Raw genomic sequence first — 11,226 nt, 5'->3', positions numbered from 1 at the left:
TATAAAAATTAGAAATATAAAATTTAAAACATACAAAGTTAAAATTAACAATCAAACACCAACCCTCTCATCTCCCAATAAAACCAAGCCTGTCAGATCGCAAAAGGCCTGTTTAAACAAAAATGTCTTTGCCTGCCTGCAAAAGGCCAGCAGTGAGGGGGCCAGCCTAGTCTCCCATGGAAGGGAGTTCCACAGGGTGGGAGCAGCCACTGAGAAGGCTCTCTCTTGTGTCCTCACCAGGCAAACCTGGGATGGTGGTGGAACTGAGCGAAAGCCTTCTCCTGAGGATCTTAGGGCTCTAGGTGGTTCGTATGGGGAGATACGGTCTCTCAAATAGTCTGGACCTAAGCCACACAGGGCTTTATAGGTCACGACCAGCACTTTGACCTGTGCTTGGTAATGAACCGGTAGCCAGTGAAGCTGTTTCAATACAGGAGTTATACGCTCCATGTATCTGGCTGCAGCATTTTGAATTTGCTGAAGTTTCCAAACAGTTTCCAAAGGCAGCCCCATGTAGAGAGTGTTACAGTAGTCCAAATGTTATGTAACCAAAGCATGTGTCACTGTAGCCAGATTGGACATCTCAAGGAATGGGCGCAGCTGGCACACAACTTTTAATTGTGCAAATACACTCCTGGCCACTGCTGAGACCTGGGTATCCAGGCTCAGACTGGAGTCCAGCAGCACACCCAAGCTATGAGCCTGAGATTTCAGTGGGAGTGTAACTCCATCCAGCTCAGGCATAGCCCCAGTTCCCTGATCTGCCTTACGACTGACCAGGAGCACCTCTGTTTTGTCTGGATTATGCTGAAATTTGTTTGCCTTCATCCAATCCATTACTGACAGCAGACTTTGGTTCAGTATGGAGACAGCTTCCTTGGAATCAGATGGGAAGGGGAGATAAAGTTGGGTGTCATCTGCATACTGATGACTCCACACCCCGAAACTCCAGATGACCTCTCCCACCGGTTTCATGTAGATGTTAAACAACATGGGGGACAAAACAGAATCCTGTGGGACCCTGCAGGCCAGCAGCCAAGGAGTCAAACAGGAGTCCCTGAACCACCTTCTGGGTCCGCCCCTCCAAGAAAGACTGGAACCACTGCATAACAGTGCCCCCAAGCCCCATCCCAGAGTGGCAGCTCAGAAGGATACGATGGTCAATGGTATAGAAAGCCACTGAGTGATCTAACAGGACCAATAGGGACACACTCCCCCTGTCCAGTTCCCTGCAAAAGTTATCCACCAAGGTGACCAAACCCATCTCGGTGCCATAGCCAGGCCTGAAGCGAGATTGAGATGGATCTAGATAATCTGTTTTATCTAGAAATCCCTGAAGCTGGGAGGCCACCACTTGCTCCAGAACCTTGCCCAAGAATGGAACATTTGAGACTGGCCAATAGTTGTCAAGAATGGCAGGATCCAGGGAGGTCTTTTTCTGTAACAGCTTCACCACTGCTTCCTTTAGGCAGGGTGGAAATTTGTCTTGTTGCAGTGAAGCATTCACCACTCCCCTTACCCACTTGGCCAGTCCCCCTCTAGCTGATTTCCAGAGCCAGGAAGGGCAAGGGCCCAGTACACATATGGCAGCTCTCATTTTTCCATGTTTGTCTATTAGCAATGTTTTAATGATAATGTAAAGCTCCATTCAAGCATTATCCCTTAGTTGATGTTGTGCAATGTTGCTCTTGAATCCAAACATAGCTTGGGAAATTCTTCTTTTTCTCTGCCCTTTGTCAGTGAAGATACATTAGAGTTTATCAAGCATTTCAAGATTAAGTAGAAGACAACACTGGACAAATAAAGGGGTATTTGATTCCCTTTACATTAACATTCAACCTGATCATAGTGGAGATCCCGGGCAAAATATCACATCAGAATATTATCCTTCAAGACTATTTGTAGACCATTTCCTTCTGAGGTTTCAGAGTGTGTGATGAATTCTTTATTCAAAAGGGATGCTAACAGATCCAAAATAACACTCTCCATAAACAGTTATGGCAATTTATCTGCAATACAAAGTTTTACTAGTTTGGTACCACTTTACCTGTAATGCCTCCATCCTACAGATGCCTAGATTTTGTAATTTGTTAAGGTACTTAAATTGTCCCTGAAGAAAATACAATCTAGCCACAACCTCCCTAGCTGTGATGGATGTGGATGTATATCAACATCCCACCAGAGTTCCCAGACTGGTCATGGGATGGGACTCCTGTAACTGTAATCCTTAATACAGTATTTACTGTTCATTTTATAACCTAAAATTACTTCAAGCAAGACAAAAGTACCTCTCCTCCCTCACCTTCTAAACCCAACCTTCTAGCGACACTCATCCTCTTGTCTTACTCCACAAACTGTTAAGGATTAAAGTTACAGGAGCCCTGTTTTGTGTCCATCTTGGCAACTCTATGTCTCATACAAGGCATCAAGATTAATGCTCTTGAATGGGGCTACAGCAAACCTAGCCACTGAATTGTCACGATGTACTCACCTATAACTACTTTACTTTGGGGATAACATGTACCTGTCAATCAATATCACTGCTAGGGACATTCACAGGGCACCAGAGTATGCTAATACATTTATGTCTACCTGGAATCCTAATTCATGCAACTTTTTTTGCCTGAAATGCATCTACCTTTATCTACATTGATGACATTTTTAACATCAAGCTGGAATGTGTCCAGAGGAGGGCAACCAAAATGGTGAAAGGTCTGGAAATCATGCCGTATGAGGAGCAGCTTAGGGAGCTAAGTAAGGGCCCAAACAGACAGGCTAAAATAAAGCTGCTTCAGGTATGCTGATTAAATGATGTATGTGTCCTAAGAGGCTGTAAGCCACGTCAAAGCCATGTTCCGGGCCTAAGGACTGGAGAGCAGCTTTGGTGCAGTTTCTGGCCTCTTAAGATGTGTGTGTCAATTAAACACCTTATCTCCAAAGTGACTCAAAGCAGCCTTATTTTGGCCTGTCTGTTCAGGTCCAATGTTTAGTCTGGAGAAGAGAAGGTTAAGGGGCAACATGACAGCCATGTTTGAATATTTGAAAGGATACCATATTGAGGGTGGAGCACACTTACTGTCTGTGCTCCAAAGATTAGGACACAGAACAATAGATTCAAAGGAAAGAGATTACATTCAGCAAAGGAAAAACCTCCTGATGGTAAGAACTGTTTGACAGTGGAATACATTGCCTCAGATTCTCCTGCTTTGGAGGTTTGTAAACAGAGGCTGGATGGCCATCTGTCAGGAGTGCTTTGATCATGTATTCCCGTATGGCAGAATGAGGTTGGACTAGATGGCCCTTGGGGTCTCTTCCAAATCTATGATTTTATGATTCCTACTTAGAATGTTCATGACATGTGACCTCTGTATGAGAGATTTGTACATACCTCAGTGAAATTGTTGGATTTACCTTTCAGCAAAAGTCCCCTTCTGAGTACTATGTCCAAGGCATTGTTTTTAAGGCCTCCTTGGTTTAATAATTGTTAACTACAGGAGAGTTAAGTACAGGTATGTTCACATCTGCCTTAAACTGAAAGCACAACTGACAGTGTTATAGGCCACACCAGTTCTTCTGTTCTCCCACCACTGAGAAACAGTAGCCTACCCTCAGCTAGTGATACCTTTGATGGCTGTGCAAAGGAATCCTATGTGTAGGGTCTCTTTCATACAGACTCTGAAAAATTGGCTTGGCATGGTGTGTGGCCAGCAAGTTCAGCAGCAGAAGTAACAAGGGCTGAGCCAGCATAATCCTATGTGCCCTCATGGCTATATTCTGTGTATAAAGAAAGCATCAGACTGGGAATCTCCCTTAGCAGGAAGAAGCAGAAACCTGAAGTCTCTTTGGTTATTTGTAGCTATCACTGCACTCTGCAGGTCTCTTTAAATACAGTGGACCCTTGTTATACACTGAGTTTTGGTTCCAAGATCCCCCGTGTATAACAAAATCCATGTATGCTCAAGTCCCATTAAATATAATGACATAGCAAAATAGTGTCCCTTATAAAAAATGGAAAATCAAGGTTTGATATTTGAAATTTATACTTTTTTTGAACATTTTCAAACCATGTATGCTTGAAAAAATCCGTATAAGAACGGCTGACTTAATTTATCATTCTATTTTGACTGTCAAACAATTGAAGATTTTTACTTGAATTCAGTCATATGCTGCAAACTGATGGGCCAGTGTATTACACAATTTAATTACAGTGAGCTTGCATTTTTCTAGGCCCCTGATATTTATTTATTCAATCTATAGCTATACTTTCCAATATAAAATAGTAATCAAAGCAACTTACCACAATAAAATCTAGAGGCTGGGACAGAAAGTGAGCAGAAAGTGCAATAAACCAGAATATAAAAGAGAAATCATAATTACAACAAAATAACAAAAAAATTAATAGCATATCAATACACCAAAAATCAGCACCCACTAATCAACACTAGTTGAGAAATTAAATGTGATTAAAAACACGATTCCTGTCTGAGGGGAAAAAAATAGCAGAACAGTTAAAATGCAGGTAGCTTGGTCCCCTTGGCAGGAAATTTTAAGCTAAAGAACAGCCAGCAAGAACATCCTCTCTTACATTACCTCTAGGACAGCAGATCTCTTCCAAGAATCTTAAAACCTGCAAGCCTTGTGACACAGGTGCCTTTTGGGGGAGCTTATTATTTCAAAAACATAACAAGAAGTGTTAATAATAATAAAAATAATAATGTTTTATTTATAGACCGCTATTCCACAATGATCATAGCGGTGTACAGTAAAAGTTGCAATACAAAATTAGCCCCTACCCACCCCCTCACTCCCTCCAGGCTGGATGATGACAGTTGGCCGTGGAGGGAGGGTCCTGTCTCTTCAGGGCAGGTCCAATGGTGTTGGACCCGCCCCCTCACTCCCTCCAGGTTGGATGATGACAGTTGGCCGTGGAGGGAGGGCTCTGTCTCTTCAGGGCAGGCCCGATGGTGTTGGACCCACCCCCTCACTCCCCCCAGGCTGAATGATGACAGTTGGCCGTGGAGGGAGGGCTCTGTCTCTTCAGGGCAGGCCCGATGGTGTTGGACCCGCCCCCTCACTCCCCCCAGGCTGGATGATGACAATTGGCCGTGGAGGGAGGGCTCTGTCTCTTCAGGGCTGGTCAAAAGGTAGTCCTACCCTTTCCTTGGGTCCCATGATACATTTTAGCTGATTCATGTAATTATTGAAACAATTGTAATTTTCATTCTGCATGATATGCAGTAATCATTCATCTCTGGTAGCTGGTACAGATGATGGCTCAAAGGCCACCAGACATCTTGGGGACACAGAGCTTTCGATGCTGCCACAAGGACCCAGGAGCTGCCAGAAGACCAGGAATGTGGCAAGGGGCTGGCCTTGCTGGATGGTGGATTTTGGGGGCTGTAGACCAAAAGCATACCTTTTCCAAGTCTTTATCTGGAACTTTGTGTGTGCAAAACATTTGATCTACAGAACCCTAAATTTCTAAGATAAATATCCTGAGTTCATTCAGCCAGAAAAACTGGAATTCATGTCTACCTCATAATTATAAACTTGGCAAAATTGTACAGTGGGCTTTTGATATCTGCTGGAGTTTGGTTCCAGAATTCTCCATAGATACCAAAATCTCTGAATGCTTAGGTCCCATTATATATCATAGAATCATATAAGCTTATTGCACACCCCCTGGGGAATGCAACCAAAGTGGAATGGAAGGGAGCGGGAAGGGAACAGAATGGGGAAATATTACCGCACAGGAAAACGCCGCTGCTGCCGCTGGAAGTCCCCACTCTGTTCCCCATCCATTCCACAGCAGCCAATGTTTAAGAACAACTTCCAGTGGCATCAGCAGTGTTTTCCTGTGTGGTAATATTCATTATTCCCCCATTCCCTTCCCTTCCCACTCCCTTCTGTTCTGCTCTGGTCGCATTCCCCAGGGCCTGTGTGATAAGCTTAATTGTGTTTGAAGAGACCACAAGGGCCATCCAGTCCAATATATGCTAGAATAGTAAAACAAGGCCCTTATATAAAAGTGAAAAATCAAGGTTTGCATTCTAGATTTGTTTTCTGTGTGTGCATATTTTTGAAATATGATTGGTTGAATCAGTGGATGCAGAATCAGTGGATACAGAGGATACAGCTGTATTGTCTGGACTGCTCAACTACAGTTACTGAAAGAATCATGCTTCTCTTTGCAGTGTCTGGAAAAGCAAACAAACAAGAAGGAAGCAGTAGTAAAGAAATTACACTGAGTCAAAAGTGAATGTGTTTTATGGTTTTTAATTATATACTATTTTCTTTAAAGTGAGACCTGAGCAATCTGTCAAGGCTGTGTTGTGTTATGTTAATCAGAACAGCTTAAGAATGCCACCTGGTTGAATAAGGAGGTCAAAGAGCACTTTCTCACCATTCCTGGGTTATCCCTCCCCTTCTCCCTATCCCACATCATCCATCCTTGATGACCAAGATGATTCCATTTATCCTGCAAATATTAATTCAAAATGCAAACAGAATGAGGCAGCTACAGGAGGATATATATGGAAAATTAATTGAGAAGAGATGTGTAGACATGTATTATATGGGTTTGATGATATGCATATTCAAGGAGAGATTCAGCAGCTAATCACTGATTTGATGCCATCCAGGAAAATGTAAGTACTGCACACAGAGATAGCAATGACTAGCAGCTAGGAGGGAGAATACAAGCAAGCCATTCATTTTAGAACACATGATTCTGAAATGGAAGCAAAGCTTGAGGAAGTTTCGAGAACACTTATCACTGAAAGTTTCCTCTAAACAGCGTAGAACTTGGAAACATTATTTCAGACTTCAGTTCCATCCATGCTATGTCTAAGAGGTACAGTCTAAAAAGTAATGTTTTCAAAGTGTACTTCAGAAACAAAGAAATTTCTTTCCAAACAGCTAAGAAGGAAGTCCAAATCATGTTCCATTTCATGGGGTAAAATATGAAAATATTAAACAATTATCTGCTTGCTATTGACTTTGGTATTCAAGTCAATCTGTGAGTTATAATTCCCTTTGTGGAAGTTAAAACCCATTTGGGTTACAGGGGTCCTTCAAGCTGACCATCTTCTCCAGGGTTATCAGCATAGAAGCATTCAGTTCCTTGAGATTTCCTGGTCTCTTTATATCATAGAAGCTAAATTGGCATTGATTGGGACTGTGTCATCTGACTATAGAAATGGTGCAATCTGGGTAAATGGGCCCAGAGTTTTGCTAAAATACTGATAACTAGGTAATATAGTAAAGCTACTGCTGGGGGAAGGGGGACTTTTTAGTAGTCGAGGGCCTGATACAGACAGGCCAAAATAAAGCTGCTTCGGGTCTCTTTGGAGGTATGCTGTTTAAGTGATGCATGGGTCCTAAGAGTCCGGAAGCTGCGCCAAAGCTGCGCTCCAGAGCTTAGGATTGGAGTGTGGCTTTGGCGCGACTTCCGGACTCTTAGGACCCATGCATCATTTAAACAGCATACCTCCAAAGAGACCCGAAGCAGCTTTATTTTGGCCTGTCTGTATTGGGCCTAAGAGTCAGCAAAAGGTACACAGCAGCTGCAACAGATCCTGCATTGTGTCTCCAACGTAAAAAAAAAAATGGATCTAGGGTAAAGGCTGTTCATCCGCTGGATCTGTGTCGGGTCTGGCAGGATCACATCCAATCCTAACACTGGGTTTTGGCCTGCATTGTCTGAAATGGAATACAAGATGCCAGGAGGAATACATGTTAGAAATCAGTGTAGTGCAGAGCCGCACAAAATCTGACTAAGGAGCAAAGACACCAACGGCTCAGAAAATAAACTAACACCTAGAAAAGATCACCTCAATAGAGTAGCTTGCCTCCGACCCTTTTCTCGCCGGACTGAGGCCACGGAAACCACAAGCTTGAGCCCTGATCTGGCTTTTTTTCAGCACCAAAAGAAATAGCAAAATGACACTCCTTTTTGGTGAGGAAAAAAGCCACCCTTGCTGCCACTGCTGTACAGCACTTCCCTGTTTCTTCAGTGCAGTGTGTCTAAACACTGCACCAAAGAAACATTGTGACTCTGTCTGCCATCTGGTCATGGCATCGGCATGACGCTGCTTTGGAGGTGGAGTCAGGGTGTGTGGCATGCGATCGCCACGCTCCCACTCCACGCCAACACATGCTCATAGTGCCAGTCTGTACAGTCCCTAAGTTTTTATTATATGAACTGCATTCTTAGATAGGAAAATTACTGAGGCAGCTATTCTAACCTAGCTACATTAATAGCATGGTCTGGGAGAAGAGCGAGGATGAGAAGAGGAGTGGAAGTTTCCCCTAAGTTTACATCACAGAGGGATCAGGATAGGTAGACAGAGAGGTAAGTCACTGCAGGACACTTAAACTATCTAACTCTATCACTACTGCTCATTCTGAGGCTTTAACCCTTTCAGTGCAGAGCACTTTTGCATTTCAAATAATACAGGCCTTTTGGCCCATGTGAGCAACCCCAAAATGGAACAAAAAGTGATGTCTAGGCAGTTTCTGTCCCAATTTTAAGAGCTACTACACAGAAAAGTGGAGGTATATGAGCTAGATGTAAAGACTGCAGATCATGAGGAGAGGGTGTTGGGGAAAATTGCCCCCTATCCCCCATGCAAGTGCCCAACCCTGACCTTCATACCATATGTGAAGAATTTTTCCAGACCCTATGTTAATGCTGTGCAGGCTCCCTACCACTCCTTGCAAAGTCCCCACACACACTAGCCCTACATTGCTGATGACAGGATTTGTAATCAGGAAGGCACCTGAGTTGTGATATAAGTTCAACACCTGGACAAATTCCTTCACACCAGATCTGATTGCTCTGGGGCCAGCTGCAGATAAGTAAAGATGGGTGCACAGGTTTTAAAGCATCTCACATACAAAGATCAAACTTTTTTCCTGTTCCAGTATTGTTGTTATATACCTTCAAGTCAACTCCATCAGGGCTAGCCTGAAGAAAGAGTCCCTTCCCTCCTTAACTGTCATCTTTCAGCCTATGAGGGAGAGAATAGGCTGGCCCAGCACCATCAGGGCTAGCCTGAAGAATAAGAGCCACCGGTCCATCTGCCTTGGTCCAGGCCTCAGAGGGAGAGAAGAATGCTGGACCTGATCCCCTCCCCCTTCACCATTCCCTTCTCCTTTTGAATCCTGTCTTTTAAATTGTAAGCCTGAGGGCAGGGAACTGTCTATTATCCCCTTTGTTGTAAGCCGCCTGGATTCCCAGTGATTGGGCGGCATATAAATAAATCCTATTATTATTATTATTATTATTATTATTATTATTATTATATGGTGACTTGCTGTTTCTAGTACAGATGACCACACATCTGGAAAGGAGAGATGTAGTAGTGATGGGTGACTTCAGTTATTCTGATATTTGCTGGAATTCAAACTCAGCAAAACCTTCAAGGTCTAGCAAATTTCTCACTTGCCTTGAAGATAATTTCATTGTCCAAAAGGTGGAAGAGGCAACAAGGGGATCAACTATTTTGGATCTGATCCTAACCAACAGGGATGACCTGGTTAATGGGGTGCAAGTAGTGGGATCTTTAGGTGGGAATGATCATGCACTCCTGGAGTTTGTTATACAGTGGAAAGGAGAAGCCAGGCATAGTCAGACATGCATTCTAGATTTTAAGAGAAATACTGGGGGTGATGCCATGGTCAGGAATACTAAAAGAGAAGGTTGTTCAAGACAGATGGGAGCTGCTCAAAAGGGAGATACTGAAGGCACAATTCAAAACAGTTCCAATGAGGAAGAAAAATGGGAGATGTCTCAAGAAACCAGGATGGATGACTAAAGAACTTTCAACAGATCTAAGGTTTAAACAGACATATATAAGAAATGGAAAAATGGGGAAATCACCATAGAGGAATTCAAACAAATAGCTAGTATGTGTAGGGGTAAAGTAAGAAAAGCTAAAGCGCAGAATGAACTCAGGCTTGCTAGAGAGGTTAAGAACAACAAAAAGGGCTTTTTTGGATATGTCTGCAGCAAAAGGAAGAATAAGGAAATGATAGGGCCACTGCAAGAGAAGATGGCAAAATGTTAACAAAGGACGGAGAAAAAGCAGAATTACTCGACACCTTCTTTGCCTCAATCTTCTCAGAAAAGGCAAAAGGTGCTCAATCTGAGGATAATGGAGCAGAGGGCAGAATAAGGGGATTTCAGCACAGAATAAGTAAAGAGATAGTACAGTCGGCCCTTCTTATACGCGGATTTGCCATCCGTGGATTTGAGCATCCGCGGATGGCAAATCGGGAAATTGTCCTCAATGGCGGCGCGCATGCACACGCGCCGCCATTGGGGACAACTTCATCCTCCCTTCCCTCCCTGCCTCCCTCCCTTTCCTTCCCCTTACTTACCTTTAAAGTCTCGGCGCACCTGCTTGGTCTCTGCCGCCGCCGCTACGGGGCAAGCCAGGTGGCAGTGGCGGCGGCGGAGGCCAAGTCTTGGCTTCCTCAACGCTGCCATGAAAGGGCGCAATGGCAGTGCTGGAGGCCTCTTGGCCCCCAACAGCACTGCCACCGGGCCTTTCCCACGGTGGCGGTGAGGAGGCAGAGCCACCGCGCTGGAGGCCTTCAAGGCCTCTACTGCCGGCATCCGGCCTCCTCCATGCCTCTGCCACTACGGAAGGGCCGGATACTGGTGCTGGAGGCCAAGAGGGCCCCAGCACCGACACCCGGCCCTTCCGCGGCGGCAGCAGCGGTGAGGAGGCCGGGTAATGGTGCCAGAGGCCTTGAAGGCCTCTGGCACTGCTGCCCTCCATGCCTCCTCTTCGCCACCTCCGTACCTTTTTTTTTTTGAAGAGGAGGCACTGAGGGCAGCAGCGCCAGAAGCCTTCAAGTCCTCCGGCACCGTCACCTGGTGTCCTCACTGCCACTGCTGCCGCAGAAGGGGCGGGTGTCGGTCCTGGAGCCCTCTTGGCCTCCAGCACCGATATCCAGCCCTTCCGCAGCAGCAGAGGCATGGAGGAGGCTGGATGCCGGTGCTAGAGGGCTTGAAGGCCTCTGGCGCGGTGTCTCTGCCTCCTCACCGTCACTGCGGGAAAGGCCTGGTGGCGGTGCTGTTGGGGGCCAAGAGGCCTCCAGCACCGCCATCTCGCCCTTTCACGGCAGCGGTGAGAAAGCCAAGACTTGGCCTCCGCTGCTGCCACTGCCACCTGGCTTGCCCCGCAGCGGTGGCGGTGGAGGCCAAGCAGGTGCGCC

The sequence above is a fragment of the Sceloporus occidentalis genome, unplaced genomic scaffold (assembly GCF_023333645.1).
Source record: "Sceloporus occidentalis isolate IW3139 unplaced genomic scaffold, rSceOcc1.0.p SCAF_3, whole genome shotgun sequence".
In the NCBI taxonomy this organism is placed as follows: domain Eukaryota; kingdom Metazoa; phylum Chordata; class Lepidosauria; order Squamata; family Phrynosomatidae; genus Sceloporus; species Sceloporus occidentalis.
This window is presented reverse-complemented; position numbering follows the sequence as displayed.